Below are 16,344 nucleotides of genomic sequence, written 5' to 3'. Positions count from 1 at the left end.
ATATTCTTTTATGCTGCATCTCCAGTGCATGGAACAGTGCCTGATGCAGATAAATGATTCTTAAATGAATAAATCTGGGTTAGGTTTTAGGGAAGAGCTCTGCCTAAAGATTCAGTTTTATAGAGTATTAACATAATTGCTGATAGGAGGTCGATAAAACAAAACCATGAGAGTAGATGGAATTGCCTAAATATAATGCATAGAATGGGACAAGTGCAAGGGATGAAAAAAATTAGAAAATTAAATCCAATGAGGTAGGAACATTGACTTGTTCACCTCTGTATCTACAGAGCTTACAATGGGGTCTGGGATATGAAGAGCCCTCACATCTTTGTTGAATGAATGAATGAAAAAGATGAATTTAAACATCTATATTTAGAGGGCTGAGAATTCCACATATGTGAAGATAATTACCATGCTTCTCTTATATCTTCTCTTATATCTCCTCTCTCTGTGCAAAAATTCCTTGGTTCCCTCTACCATCTCTGCTATATAGTTTCCAGACATTTTACTTCCCAGTCTTCTCAAAAGACCATGTCACTTTTAAAAGGCATTGTCATGATGAGCACTAGGTGATGTATGGAATTATTGAATCACTATATTATACACCTGAAACTAATATAACACTGTATGTTAACTATACTAGAATTAAAATTTTTAAAAATTTTAAAAGGCATTTCCTCCACAACTGAACCCAACATTAACAGTGTGGTCTCACCAGTAGAAAAAGATGAACTACTTTATTGTGGACTTCATTAATACTTTTGTGGTTAATTTTTACAACTTAGTAGAATCCATCACTATAGTTTTGATTTATCATTTTAGCCTGTCAGATTTTTCCTATTAAATCTTAGCTGTATATTATGATTTTGTCAAGCTCTGTCATCCACAAATTTGATAAGCTTATCTACATTCTTTGTCTTAATTAAGATTTTTGGTAAAATGTAAATGATTAATTAAGTCCAATACCTGAGTCCTATGGTTAGTTCTTCACTAGAGATGACCCTCCAGATACAAATTTCATCTATTTCACATTTTTCGACATTATAATTCCATTCAATTTCTATATAATAAATCACTATTAAACAACTATTATTTATGAAACAATTTGATGGCCAGGATATTATACAAGGATAGTATATGAGGTTTTCTTCAAAAGATGATTGAAATCCTGATTCATTATGGCTGTGAAATCTTCTTAATCTAAGAATCTAACAATGATGACATATTTAATCATATTTATATCATAAGACCCTAAATTCTATTACTTGAAAATCTTGGATCTTCTGTTAAGTATTACCATCAACATATGCCACATTTACATATAGCACATGCTCTGAAGTGAGATGACAACTAATATAGTAAAGCTTAATTGAGTTAAGTATATTTTATCCCTTCTTTTCCATGTCAGGATCATTATACTCTGGTAAAGTAGTAAAAAAAAAAAAAAAGTTAATAGAACTCAAAAAGAATAGTGCAAGAATAAAGGTGAATAATCACCTATTGTATTGTGTTGTCTAGGATGTGCTCTAAGTAGCACAGATTCAAACCAAAAGTAAAATTGAGAATAATAGATGTCTATCAAAGAGAGGTCCTTTGCTTGAAAACAGATTTTTAAATATAATAGAGTCCATTAAAGTATCTGGTGAGATTTATCTCAAAGGATGTATATTTCAGAAAGCCCCCTTGAGGTACCATTTTCAGAAGAGTTAAGGCTATCCTGTGCAATGTTGAATTTGTGTTTTATAGAGGCTTTATGGCATGGTCTTAGTTACATAATCTTTTTTGAAACTTAATGTCACTTAAGTACTACTGCAGTTCTGCTAATGTAATAAAAAATGAATGGTTTTAGAAAGTGCTAGGGAATTAGAGGACTATATTAAAGAGGAAGATGTTTATTTCAGTAGAGCTTACCACTTCAGTTTAGATATAATGTTTAAAATATTTGTCAATAGATGTAGAAAAGGCATTTGACAAAATTTAAAAAAATTCATCAACATAAATATATAAACATAAAACATAACTTTTAACAAATTAGGCGTAAAAGGAAAATACCTAAACATAATAAAGTCCATATATGACAAGCCAACAGCTAATATTATACTGAATGGTGAAGGGTTAGAAGCTTTTCCTCTAAGATCAGGAACAAGACAAGGGTACCCACTCTCACCACCTTTATTCAGTATAGTGCTAAATTTCTACCTATAGCAATAAGGCAAGAAAAAAAATAAAAAGTATCAGAATGAGAAAGGAAGAAGTAAAATTATCTCTGTTTGCAGATGATATGATTTTATATGTAGAAAATCTTAAAAACTCAACCAAAAACCTGTTAGATCTAATCAATGAATTCAGTAAATTTGCAGGATACAAAATTAACATACAAAAATTAGTAGTGTTTCTGTACACTAACAATTAATTTTTTGAAAAAGAGACAAATTGATACCTTTTACAATAACATCAAAAAAAATGCTCTGGAATACATTAAACTAAGCAGGTGAAAGAGCTCTACTTCGAAAGCCACAAGACACTGATGAAAGAAATCCAAGAATACACAAATGGAGAGGTATCCTGTGTTCATGGATTGGAAGAATTAATATTGTCAAAACGTTAATACTACCAAAAGTGATCCATAGATTCAATTCAAATCCTATCAAAATTCCAATGGCATATTTTATAGAAGTAGAAAAGAAAAAACTCTTAAAATTTATGTGGAACCACAAAAGACCCTAAATACCCTAAATACCCAAAGAAATCCTGAGAAATAAAGCAGGAGGCATCACACATCCTGATTTCAAGCACTACTATAAAACTATCATCATCAGGGTGCCTGGGTGGCTCAGTTGGTTAAGCGACTGCCTTTGGCTCAGGTCATGATCCTGGAGTCCCGGGATCGAGTCCCGCATCAGGCTACCTGCTCAGCAGGGAGTCTGCTTCTCCCTCTCCCACTCCCCCGTCTTGTGCTCTTTCTCTCTCTCACTCTCTCTCTCAAATAAATAAATAAAATCTTAAAAAAAAAAAAAACTATCATCATCAAAACAGTATGGCACTGGCATAAAAACAGACAAATAGACCAATGAAAAAGAAGTGAGAGCCCAGAAATAAACCCAAGCATATTCAGTCAACTAATATTTGGCAACAGAGACAAGAATACTCAATGGAGAAAAGACAGTCTTTTCAATAAATGGTGCTGGGATAACTGGAAATTCATATATAAAAGAATGAAACTAGACCCACATCTTACACTACTCACAAAAATTAACTCAAAGTAGATTAAAGACTTAAATGTAAGACCTAAAACCATAAAGGTTTTATTTAATTAATTAATTAATTAATTAATTTCTAGGAAGAAAACGTAGGAATAAAGCTTTTTTTTTTCAGTTTCGTCTCTTTTCCCCCCCTTTTTTCCTTTAAATTCAATTAGCCATCATTAGTTTTTTGATGTAGTGTTCAATGATTCATTAGTTGCATATCACACCCAGTGCTCATCACATCACGTGCCCTCCTTAATGCCCATCATCCAGTTACACCATCCTCCCACCCACATCCCTTTCCACAACCCTCAGTTTATTTCCTAGAGTCAAAAGTCTCTCCTGGTTTGTCTCCCTCTCTGATTTCTTCCAATTCAGATTTCCCTCCCCTCCCCTATGATCCTCTGTTATTTCTTATAAGGAATAAAGCTTTTTGACATGTGTTCTGGTAATGCTTTTTTGGATATGACATCTAAAGCAACAAGCAACAAAATAAAAAATAAACAAGTGGGGCTACATCAAACTAAAAAGCTTCTGTACAGAAAAAGAAACACAACAATTAAGTGAAAAGACAAGCTATGGGATGGGAAAAAATAATTGCAAGTGATACATCTGATAAATGATTAATATCCAAAGTATATCAAGAACTCCTAGAACTTGGGGTGCCTGGGTGGCTCAGTTGTTAAGTGCCTGCCTTCGGCTCAGGTCACAATCCCAGGGTCCTGGGATTGAGCCCCACATTGGGCTCCCTGCTCCACAGGAAGCCTACTTCTCCCTCTCCCACTCCCCTTGCTTGTGTTCCTGCTCTTGCTATCTCTCTCTCTGTCAAATAAATAAAATCTTTAAAAAAAAAGAACTCCTAGAATTCAATATCAGAAAAAAAAAGAAAAAAAAAAAACAGAAGAAAACAAAAAAGAAAGAAAGTCAACAATTAAACAACCCAATCAAAAAATGGACAAAGGACTTAAATAGATATTTCTCTAAAGAAGATATATGAAAAGCCAGTTATGTGCACTAGTCATTAGGGAAACACAAACTAAAACCATAAAGAGATATTACCTCACACATTTTAGAATGGCCGTCATCAAAAAGACAAGGGATAACAAATGCTGGCATGGATGTGGAGAAAAGGGAACACTTAGGCACTGTTGATGGATTGTAAATTGGTATAGCCACTATGGAAAATAGTATGTTAGATCCTGAAAAAATTAAAAATGGAACTACCATATGATTCAGCAATTCCACTTTTGGGAATACATCCAAAGGAAATGTAAACACTAACTTCAAAAGATTTCTATATTCATACATTCATAACAGAATTATTTACAATAGCCAAGACATGGAAACAACCTAAGTGCCCATCAGTGGATGAAAGGAAAAAGAAGTTGTGGCATATCTATACAATGAAATATTATTTAGCTATAAAAAAAACAAGAAATTCCTACCATTTGTGACAACATTGGTGGACTTTCGAGGCATTATGTTAAGTGAAATAATCCAGACAGAGAAAGATAATAAATACTGTATGATCTCAATTATGTGGAATCTAAAAAAATGAAACTCATAAAAAAAGAGATAAGACTTGTGGTTATTAGAGGTGGAGGGTGGGGGTAAGGGAAATTGAAGGAAGGTGGTCAAAAGATATAAACTTGCAGTTATAAGTAAATCCTAGGGATGGAATGTACAACATGATGACTAAAGCTAACACTGATGTATGATATATAAGAAAATTAAGGGAGTAAATCCTATGAGTTTACATCATAAGTCCACATTTTTTTTGTTTCTTTTCTTTTTATGTATATGAGATGGCTGTTAGCTGAACCTATTGTTGTAATAATTTCACTATATATAAATCAAATCATCCTGCTGTATGCCTTAAACTTATACAGGGACATATGTCAATTATTTCTCAATAAAATTGGAAAACTATGAAAAGCAAAACCTAAAAATTTTAGAATAAATATATATTTGTCAATTAGTTAACAATAAATAGAAGGGAGAATGTTTCAGAATTTATAGGTAACAAAAAGAAAAAAACTATCTTTTTCACCGTCCCCAAAAATATCTGTTTCAGCTCTTTGCCATTCTTAATTAGTTTTATGATAAAAAAAGAATCCAAAACTGTTGCAGTGGCAGAAAATTTACTTTTGTGCTTGAATGGTTACCTCTAATGATTATGGAATTAAAACAACAGATCTGCCATTTTATTGCTCTGGCTGTACCTCCAGGATTGTTTCCCAGATGGGAGTTTAGTGCCAACCCAGATCACACCCATTTTCCGTATACTACCTCCTCAGGTCATAAGGCCATATCACTGAAGATGTTAAGGCAAAGACATCGACAGAAATAATTCTTCACGTAGCTGAATGCATGAAGGAGCCTCCACCTATGAACTCTGAAGACTTTACAAGATCTATGTTGAACAAAACTTTGACACAGGTCTCACCCTTTAAAAGTGAAACAATTACTATAAAAGTGCTATTTTCAAAATATGTGCAAAACAATGTTAAGATTTAATATTTACGTGTAGTATTTAATATGTGTCAGGTTATGTGTTAAACACTGTACATATGTTAACTCCTTTAATTCTCACAAGAGTTCTATAACCATTCCCTTACCATAGATAAGGAATCTGGGACATAGAAAACATTCAACTTGCCCAGGGTCACATGGTCAGTAAGTGCACAGTCAGCCTACAAATTAAAGCAAACTGACTGTAGACCTCATGATCTAAAACCACTAAACTATATTACCTCTTAATGTGTGGCCTAGAAAAAGATTTTTTTGTTGTTTTAAGTTTTTATTTCATATCTAGTTAGTTAACATATAGGGTAATACTGGTTTTAGGAGTAGAATTTAGTGATTCATCACTTACAAATAATACCCAGTGCTCAACACAAGTGCCCTCCTTAATACCAACCAACCATTTAGACCATCGCCACCCACCCCCCCTCCATTAACCCTGTTTGTTCTCTATACTTAAGAGTCCCTCATGGTTTGCTTCCTTCTCTTTTTCCCCTTCCCCCAAGTTCATCTGTTCTGTTTTGTAAATTCCACATGTGAGTGAAATCATATGGTATTTGCCTTTCTCTGACTGACATATTTTGCTTAGCATAATACACTCTAGCTCCATTCATGTCATTGCAAATGGCAAGATTTCTTTCTTTTGGATGGCTGAGTAATATTCCATTGTGTATATATACCACTTTTTCTTTATCCATTCATCAGTTCATGGCTATTTGGGCTCTTTCCATAATTTGGCTATAGTTGATAATGCTGCTGTAAACATCAGGGTGCACGTGCCCCTTCGAATCAGTATATTTGTATCCTTTGGGTAAATACCTAGTAGTGCAAATGCTGAGTAGTAGGGTAGTTCTATTTTTAACTTTTTGAGGAGGCTCCATACTGTTCTCCACAGCAGCTGCACCAGTTTACATTGCCACCAACAGTGTAAAAGAGTTCCCTTTACTCCACATCCTCACCAACATCTGTTGTTTCCCATTTTGTTAATTTTAGCCATTCTGACAGGTGTGAGGTGGTATATCATCGTGGTTTTGATGTGTATTTCCCTGATGATGAGTGATGTTGAGCATCTTTTCATGTGTCTCTTAGTCATCTTTATGTCTTGTTTGGAAAAATGTCTGTTCATGTCTTCTGCCCATTTCTTAACTGGATTGTTTGTTTTTTGGGTGTTGTGTTTGAGAAGTTATTTATATATTTTGGATACTAAACCTTTAACAGATATGTCATTTGCAAATATCTTATCCCATTCCACAGGCTGCCTTTTAGTTTTATTGATTGTTTCCTTCACTGTGCAGAAGACTTTTATCTTGATGAAGTCCCAACAGTTCATTTTTGCTTTTGTTTCCCTTGCCTCCAGAGACGTGTCTAGTCAGAAGTTGCTGCAGCCAAGGTCAAAGAGGTTGCTACCTGTGTTCTCCACACTGATGCTTTACTGTCTCACAATTAGATCTTTCATCCATTTTGAATTTATTTTTGTGTATGGTGTAAGAAAATGATCCAATTTCATTCTTTTGCATGTTGCTGTCCAGTTTTCCAAACATCATTTGTTGAAGAGACTGTCTTTTTCCCATTGGATATTCTTTCCTGCTTTATCAAAGATTAGTTGATCATATAATTGTGGGTCCATTTCTGCATTTTTTACTCTATTCCATTAATCTATTTGTCTGTTTTTGTGCCAGTACCATACTGTCTTGATGACTACAGCTTTGTAATATAGCTTGAAGTCCGGAAATGTGATGCCTCCAGCTTTGCTTTTCCTTTTCAAGATTGCTTTGGCTATTCGGGGTCTTTTGTGTTTCCATACAAATTTTAGGATTGTTTGTGCTAGCTCTGTGAAAAATGCTGGTGATATTTTGATAGGGATTGTGTTAAATGTATAGAATGCTTTGGGTAGTATAGACATTTAAACCAACCCTGCAGCCAGGAATAAATCCCACTCAATTCTTTTAATGTACTGTTGGATTCGATTTGCTAGTACCTTGTTGTGAATTTTTGCACCCATGTTCATCAGGGATACTGGTCTGTAATTCTTTTTAGTGGGGTATTTATCTGGTTTTGGAATCAAGCTAATGTTGGTTTCATAGAATGAATATGGAAGTTTTCCTTCCACTTCTATTTTTTGGAACAGTTTGAGAAGAATAGGTATTAACTCTTCTTTAAAGTCTGGTAGAATTCCTCTGGGAAGCCATCTGGTCCTGGACTTCTGTTTGTTGGGAGATTTTTGATTACTGATTCAATTTCTTTGCTCATTATTGATCTGTTCAAATTTTCTACTTCTTGTTTCAGTTTTGGTAGTTCATATGCTTCTAGGAATTTATACATTTCTTCCAGATTGCCCAATTTGTTGGCATATAATTTTTCATAATATTCTCTTATAATTGTATTTCTGCAGTGTTGGTTGTAATCTTTCCTCTTTCATTGGTGATTTTATATATTTGGCTCCTTTTTCTTTTCTTTTTGATAAATCTGGCTAGTGGTTTATCACTTTTATTAATTCTTTCAAAGAACTGGCTAATAGCTTCATTGATCTCTTCCACTGTGGTCTTTCATTTGTTTCTATATCATTTATTTCTGCTCTAAACTTTATTATTTCCCTTCTTCTGATGGTTTTAGGCTTTATTTGCTGATCCTTTTCTAGCTCCTTTAGGTGTAACGCTAGGTTGTGTACTTGAGAATTCTCTTGCTTCTTGAGTTAGGCTGGTATTACTATATACTTTCCTCTTATGACAGTCTTTGCTGCATCACAAAGGTTCTGGACTGTCCTGTTTTCATTTTCATTTGCTTCCATATATTTTTTTGTTGTTGTTTCTTCTTTAATTTCCTGGTTAACCCATTCATTCTTTAGTAGAATGTTGTTGAACCTCCATGTATTTGTGTTCTTTCCAAGTTTATTCTTGTGGTTCACTTCAAGTTTCATAGCATTGTGTTCTGAAAATATTCATGGTATGATCTCAGTCTTTTTGTACTGGTTGAGGCCTGATTTGTGACCCAGTATCTGTGATCTATTCTGGAGAATGTTCCATGTGCACTTGAAAAGAATGTGTATTCTGCTGCTTTAGGATGAGATGTTCTGAATATATCTGTTAAATCCATCTGGTCTGGTGTGCCATTCAAAGCCATTATTTCCTTGTTGATTTTCTACTTAGATGATCTGTCCATTGTTGTCAGTGGGGTGTCAAAGTCTCCTACTATGATCTCATTATTATCAATGAGTTTCTTTATGTTTGTTATTAATTGATTTATATATTTGGGTGCTCCCAAGTTGGGAGTATAAAGATTTATAATCGTTAGATCTTCTTGTTGGATAGACTGCTTTCCTATGATATAGTGCCCTTCTTCATCTCTTGTTATGCTCTTTAGTTTAAAATCTAGTTTGTCTGATATAAGTATGGCTACTCTGGCTTTCCTTTGACATCCATTAGCATGATAGATGGTTCTCAATCCCCTCACTTTTTTTTTTATTTTGGATAAATAAACACATTTATTCAGATTATAGTCAAGTCCAGATAGACCAAAATACATTGTTTCTTAAAGTTCATTTTTCTGATATAGTATGCTTTGATTATAAAATATTAGCTTCAGAGAGTGATCTATTTACCTTCCCAAGTTATTCGTGAACATTTGTCTTTGGCATCTGTTTATTTTATTTTATTTTATTATTTTATTTTATCATGTTATGTTAGTCACCATACAGTATATCATTAGTTTTTGATGTAGTGTTCCATGATTCATTGTTTGCATATAACACCCAGTGCTCCATGCAATACATGCCCTCAATACCCATCACCGTGCTAACCCATCTGTTTTTTTCTTTCTTTTTTTTATTATGTTATGTTAATCACCATACATTACATCATTAGTTTCTGATGTAGTGTTCCATGATTCATTGTTAGCATATAACACCCAGTGCTCCATGCACTACGTGCCCTCTTTAATACCCATCACCAGGGTAACCCATGCCTCCACCCCCTTCCCCTCTAGGCCCTCAGTTTGTTTCTCAGAGTCCATAGTCTCTCACAGTTCATCTCCCCCCTCTGATCAATCCCCTCATTTTCAATCTGGAGGTGTTTTTAGGTCTAAAATGAATCTCTTGTAGGCAGCATATAGATGTGTCTTGTTTTTTTTTATCTATTCAGATACCCTATGTCTTTTGTTTTGTTTTGTTTTATTTTTTTAAAAGATTTTATTTTTATTTATTTGAGAGAGAGAATGAGAGACAGAGAGCACGAGAGGGAAGAGGGTTAGAGGGAGAAGCAGACCCCCTGCTGAGCAGGGAGCCCGATGTGGGACTCGATCCCGGGACTCCAGGATCATGACCTGAGCCGAAGGCAGTCGCTCAACCAACTGAGCCACCCAGGTGCCCCTACCCTATGTCTTTTGATTGGAGCTTTTAGTCCATTTACATTCAGAGTGATTATTAAGAGATATGAATTTAGTGCCATCGTATTACCTGTGAAGTCATTGTTTCTGGAGATTTTCTGTTTCTTTCTAGTCTTTGTTGCGTTTGGTCTTTCTTTCCCACTCAAAGAGTCCCCTTTAATATTTCTTGCAGAGCTGGTGTAGTGGTCACAAACTCTTTTTGTTTTTCTTTGTCTGGGAAACTTTTTTTTTTTAATTTAATTTAATTTTATTATGTTAGTCACCATACAATACATCATTAGTATTTGATGTAGTGACCCACAATTCATTGTTTTTGTATAACACCTAGTGCTCCATGCAGTATGTGCCCTCCTTAATACCCATCACCAGGCTAACCCATCCTCCTACCCCTCTCCCCTCTAAAACCCTGTTTGTTTCCCAGAGTCCATAGTCTCTCATGGTTCATCTCCCCCTCTGATTTCCCTCCCTTCATTTTTCCCTTCCTTCTCCTAATGTCCTCCATGCTATTCCTTATGTTCCACAAATAGGTGAAACCATATGACAATTGACTTTCTCTGCTTGACTTATTTCACTTAGCATAATCTCCTCCAGTCCCATCCATGTTGATGTAAAAGTTGGGTATTCATCCTTTCTGATGGCTGAGTAATATTCCATTGTATATATGGACCACATCTTCTTTATCCATTCATCTTTTGAAGGGCATCTCGGCTCTTTCCACAGTTTGGCTATTGTGGACATTGCTGCTATGAACACTGGGGTGCATATGGACCTTCTTTTCACTACATCTGTGTCTTTGGGGTAAATACCCAGGAAGGCAATTGCTGGGTCATAGGGTAGCTCTATTTTTCATTTTTTGAGGCACCTCCACACTGTTTTCCAAAGTGGCTGTACCAACTTGCATTCTCACCAACAGTGTAAGAGGGTTCCCCTTTCTCCACAACCTCTCCAGCATTTGTTGTTTCTTGCCTTCTCAATTTTTGCCATTCTAACTCGTATAAGGTGGTATCTCAATGTGGTTTTGATTTGAATGTCCCTGATGGCTAATGATGATGAACATTTTTTCATGTGTCTGTTAGCCATTTGTATGTCTTCTTTTGAGAAGTGTCTGTTCATGTCTTCTGCCCATTTTTTGACTTGATTATTTGTTTTTTGGGTGTTGACTTTGAGAAGCTCTTTATAGATCTTGGAAATCAGTGCTTTGTCTGTAGTGTCATTTGCAAATATCTTCTCCCATTCTGTGGGTTGCCTCTTTGTTTTGTTGACTGTTTCCTTGGCTGTGCAGAAGCCTTTTATCTTGATGAAGTCCCAAAAGTTCATTTTTGCTTTTGTTTCACTAGTCTTTGGAGATGTATCTTGAAAGAAGTTGCTGTGGCTGATGTCAAAGAGGTTACTGCCTATGTTCTTCTCTAGGATTTTGATGGATTCCTGTCTCACATTGGGAAACTCTTTATCTCTCCTTCTATTTTGAATGATAGCCTCACTGGATAAAGTATTCTTGGCTGTATATTTTCCCTATTCAGCATATTGAATATATCATGCCACTATCTTCTGGCCTGCCAAGTTTCTGTGGAGAAATCTCCTGCTAAACTAATTTGTCTTCCCTTGTAGTTTAGGGATTTCTTTTTCCTTGCTGCTTTCAGGATTCTTTCCTTATGTCTATTTTACAAATTTTACTACAATAAGTCTTGGTGTTGGCCTGCTTTTGTTGATTTTGATGGGAGTTCTTGTGCTTCCTGGATTTGGATATCTATTTTCTTCCCCAAATTAGGGAAGTTTTCAGCTATAATTTTCTCAAATAAACCTTCTGCCCTTTTTTCCCTCCCTTCTTCTTCTGAGACTCCTATGTTACAAATGTTATTATGCTTACAGAGTGGCTGAGTTCCCTAATTGAATGTAAACCCCCTTTTCTGTTATTATATGTGTTATATTCAGGTGAAAGTTGATAATTAAGTTAAAATTGTTTATTGGGTTGTATACTCCAAATCAAAGACATAAAAGGTTTTATTTTTCTTAGGCTGTCAAATTGCCACATTTTTTATGAAGAACTGGAAATAAAAGAGTTCCTGACATTTCTAGAAGATACATGAAAATTTCACAAGTGTGCCATTGACTAAGATGTTTATAGTGTTGGTCCTTAAAAAATGTCTGATCTACGATTATGAAAGTAAATTATATAAGCCAATCTATAGCTATAGTGTATCTAAGCTACACTGAAATGCTCAGCAAAGCACAGAAACATCTGCCTCCCTGTGTTCAATTCACTAGTAATTTCTATTGTCAAAAAGGAAAAAAAGTGGGTGGGGAAAAAAAGGAAAAAAAACCCTCCCCCCTCCCCGGAAGTGTCTCCTCTGTGTCTGCATAGGAAGGGGAAAACAGTTGTGAGGTGAAGTGGTGTGCAATCTGCTGGGCCAGCTCTGTCTGCTGCTCTGAGTCTCTCCTTTCTGCTAGTCCCATGGCTCAATCCCTCCACCACCACGCCCATGAAGGGCTACTTCCTGATCTGCCACACCTTGCCAGGGGGAGATGGTGTTCAAGGTCAGTGAAGGTCATGACTGTGAACTACAACATGCATAAGGAGCCGGGTGAGGGCACCAGGAAATTTGTGTTTTTCAACATATCTAAGATCCAGTACAAAAAATCTTAGGTGTAGATCATGATGTTTAAGAACATGATGCTGTCCCTATTTCTGTGGTTGTATCTGCATTCCAGAGAGCAGGTCGTCATGGATGTGGAGACCAAGTGTAATAAAGAGATCATGGAGCACATCCAACAAGGAAACCTTCCAGAAGAGGAATAGGAGAAAAAGCAGCTTTCTCACCCAGCCCACTTTGGCTCCCAAAAGTACGGGATGATGAAGTTCATCTGTGAGGTGAAAGGGCAGGTCCCTTGCCTGGGCCTGGTGCCATTACCCAAGGAGGTACAGGGAAATACAAAGCAATGCTGAAGCCAGCGCTGAGGCCTAAGGTCTCAGGCCACACTCAAGGAAGCCCCAGATTTTATCCCTGGATGGACACTGAAAATGTCTTTGCTATAAGAGGGTCCCCTTCACACACATGTGTGAAAGGACATGGGAGGGCTGGCAGAGTATCTGCAGTTGGGCTACTAGTGGAATATCCTATCCATTAGGTCAATAAAATGCTTCCTGGATTCCAAAAAAAAAACCAAAAAAACAAAAAGGAAAACAATATGACATCATATTGGTTTTAGTATTTACTAAAAATCCTTTTTATTTATTTTTTTAATTTTTTTTAAAGATTTTATTTATTTATTTGACAGAGACACAGTGAGAGAGGGAACACAAGTAGGGGGAGTGGGAGAGGGAGAAGCAGGCTTCCCACTGAGCAGGGAGCTGGATGTGGGACTTGAACCCAGGACCCTGGGATCATGACCTGAGTTGAAGACAGACGCTTAATGACTGAGCCACCCAGGCTCCCCTAAAAATCCTATTTATTTCTTATCCAATTTAAATACTTATGAGAAAAATCAAATCCATTGAAATGGATACTAAGGCTGCAAGGCATGTTGTTAAAAAAAAAGCTGTTATTTCATCTACTTATATGAGTGAATCAGAATTTTCTTTTTTTAACCAAAACAAATACAGAGGTAAATTGGATGCTGAGGCATGAAAATAGCCTAATTGTTCCCACCAAATGCATTTATAATTAGTGTTATTATATACTAATATATTTGTATTTATATAAGTTTTTATTTTATAATTTACTTATATTTGTTTTATTTGTTATATATAACTATATATTTTATTTATAATAAATTTATTTATAAATTTTACATTTTATTTATATTTCTGTTATATACATATATATTTCCTTCTCTGATCACATCTCCTTCTACTTTTCCCCCTTATTATTTATTCAGGTCACATGGCCTTCAAGCTATTCATAAATTACATTAGCATTTCATAGATTCAGGACCTCTAAACTTACTGTTCCTTCTTCCTGGGATGCTTTTCTCCAGGAATTCTTGTTCCCTCAACTCTATTTCTCGATGTCAACTTTCTCAATATGACCTTGTTTGTCACTCAATTTAAAACTGCAATTAATTTTTCCCATGTTGAATGTAATTTCTTGAGGGCAGGGATTTTGTTTTTTTTCCTGTGTTGGTCACTGTCTCATCTATAACACTACCTGGCACATAGTAAATACTCACAAAAGTATTGAACATGAATGATAATAATGCTTGACAATGAGAAACTGAATATACAATGACTAGACCATATATGAAAATAGAATTCTGACCTACAACCTCTGTAGACTCCACCCAGAAAGGTCAGGACTTGGTCAATGACTGCTAGTTTTCCTAATTTTGCCTCCACTTTCAATTTAGGACCAACCAAAGAAAGCCAAATGTGTTCCCCAAATCAATCACATAGGATGCTCTGCTTCTAGTAAGCATATATCCATTTTCCCTATACCAATAGCCTCTAATCACAGCATACTTGAAGCATTACTCTTTTTTTACTATGAAGTTTTTCCACTCCCTGTAAGCCTGTCAGCTTCTGCTGAACCTAAGGTATGGTGATTGACTCCCTTGGAGACATTTTATTTGCAAAGACAGTACCTTTTGAAAAGTATAGACTGTCCAATGTTAAGTTGAAAGCAAAGTCAAGGTGCTGAGGCACTGACTAGGCTCATTCAAATGCTAAGTGACTTTTCCCATTACATCAAATTTATAACATGTAAAGTATTTGCTTTAGTTTTTACTGAATTATGATATCACATGTATATTTGATGTTGCTAAAAGTTAATTATAGCTATAAAGTTGATATAGGCAAAAGCAGATCTTACCTTACCCAAAATACTTTAAAATCCTTGAGTGGCAGGATCTCTGATTATTGCATACCATGCACATAGTAGGTACACAGTAAACATCTACTTAATGAATAATTAAGAAATTAACACATTTTCTTTATATGAAAAGTACTCCAACATGAAGAATGAAAACACATTTGGTGAAATTTTTTTATATAAAAATGGGGAGCACTGGGTGTTATACACAAACAATGAATCATGGAACACTACATCAAAAACTAATGATGTAATGTATGGTGATTAACATAACATAATAAAATTTTAAAAAGTCAAAAAAAATGGGCTGATATCCATTGCAAACAATTACCATTACCAAGAAGGCTAGTAAACTTATTCTGATATCTAAAATTTGGCCCATTTAGGAAATACATGTCTGTAAGTAATTCTGCCCAGGTAAACAGAACTAAAACTATTCACAGCAAGTGCACTGTAAGGATTATCCATGTAAAATCTACTATTTTGTTAAGTGTTAAATAATTATGCTAGGCCTAAGATGGAGTCACTCATGCAAAGCTCCCTCTCCTCAGCCAAAACTTAACAGAGTTTCCTTTTCTCCTGAATGCTCTACTCTCCCAGAATTGTAACTTAGAATTGACCAATCAGAACCTGTCTGCTCAATTTAAATTACACAAACAGGCTCCAAGATTTCTTTGTGTACCAAAGAAGTGAAACTACCCTGTATTAGTCAATCAGATAAAATTTGCTCAGTAAAGCTTCCTTTATTCTCTGTATCTCTGTCTATAAAACACCTTCACTTTATACAGCTATTTGGAACTCCTTTCTATTTTCTAGATTGAATCCTACCTGATTCATGAATCACTGAATAAAGCTAATAAGATCTTAATAAAATGTTGGTAAACTTTTCACAATAATAAAGAACTTAATTCTTATGCCTTAGGTCAGAATTTTATTGTTTTTTTTTTTAATCAAAGGTCATGCAAAACTGAAAGAGCAAGAAGTAGATTTTAACATAATATTTAAAATAAAATATCAAGATCAAAATGTGACAAAAAAAACAGGAGTTTGGGTAAGAATAGGTAATGTTTTAGTCATGTTTTCATAAATGGAATCATCAGCAAAATCCATTTTTATTGTTTGAGAGGTAGGTATCTACAGTTCTGATTTTTAGTGACAAGTGAAAATAGACTTAATAGCATACCCCTATCTGTGATAGACAGAAAATAACTTTTCTGATCTTGTTCTCAAATAAATGCAAGTTAAAAATAAACTCAGAGAATATCTGATGCGTTTTCTGAAAGGGTTTTAAATACATCCACTAGTGAGGGGAAGGTAAACTGGTATTGTCTCAGGCCATTTGGGGAGTTTAAATGACAAACAATGGCTTTCACTTGTGTTTGCCTTTG

This window comes from Mirounga angustirostris, unplaced genomic scaffold (genome assembly GCF_029215605.1).
Source record: "Mirounga angustirostris isolate CCGP_5_RB_7025 unplaced genomic scaffold, mMirAng1.0.hap1 SCAF_11, whole genome shotgun sequence".
Lineage (NCBI taxonomy): Eukaryota > Metazoa > Chordata > Mammalia > Carnivora > Phocidae > Mirounga > Mirounga angustirostris.
This window is presented reverse-complemented; position numbering follows the sequence as displayed.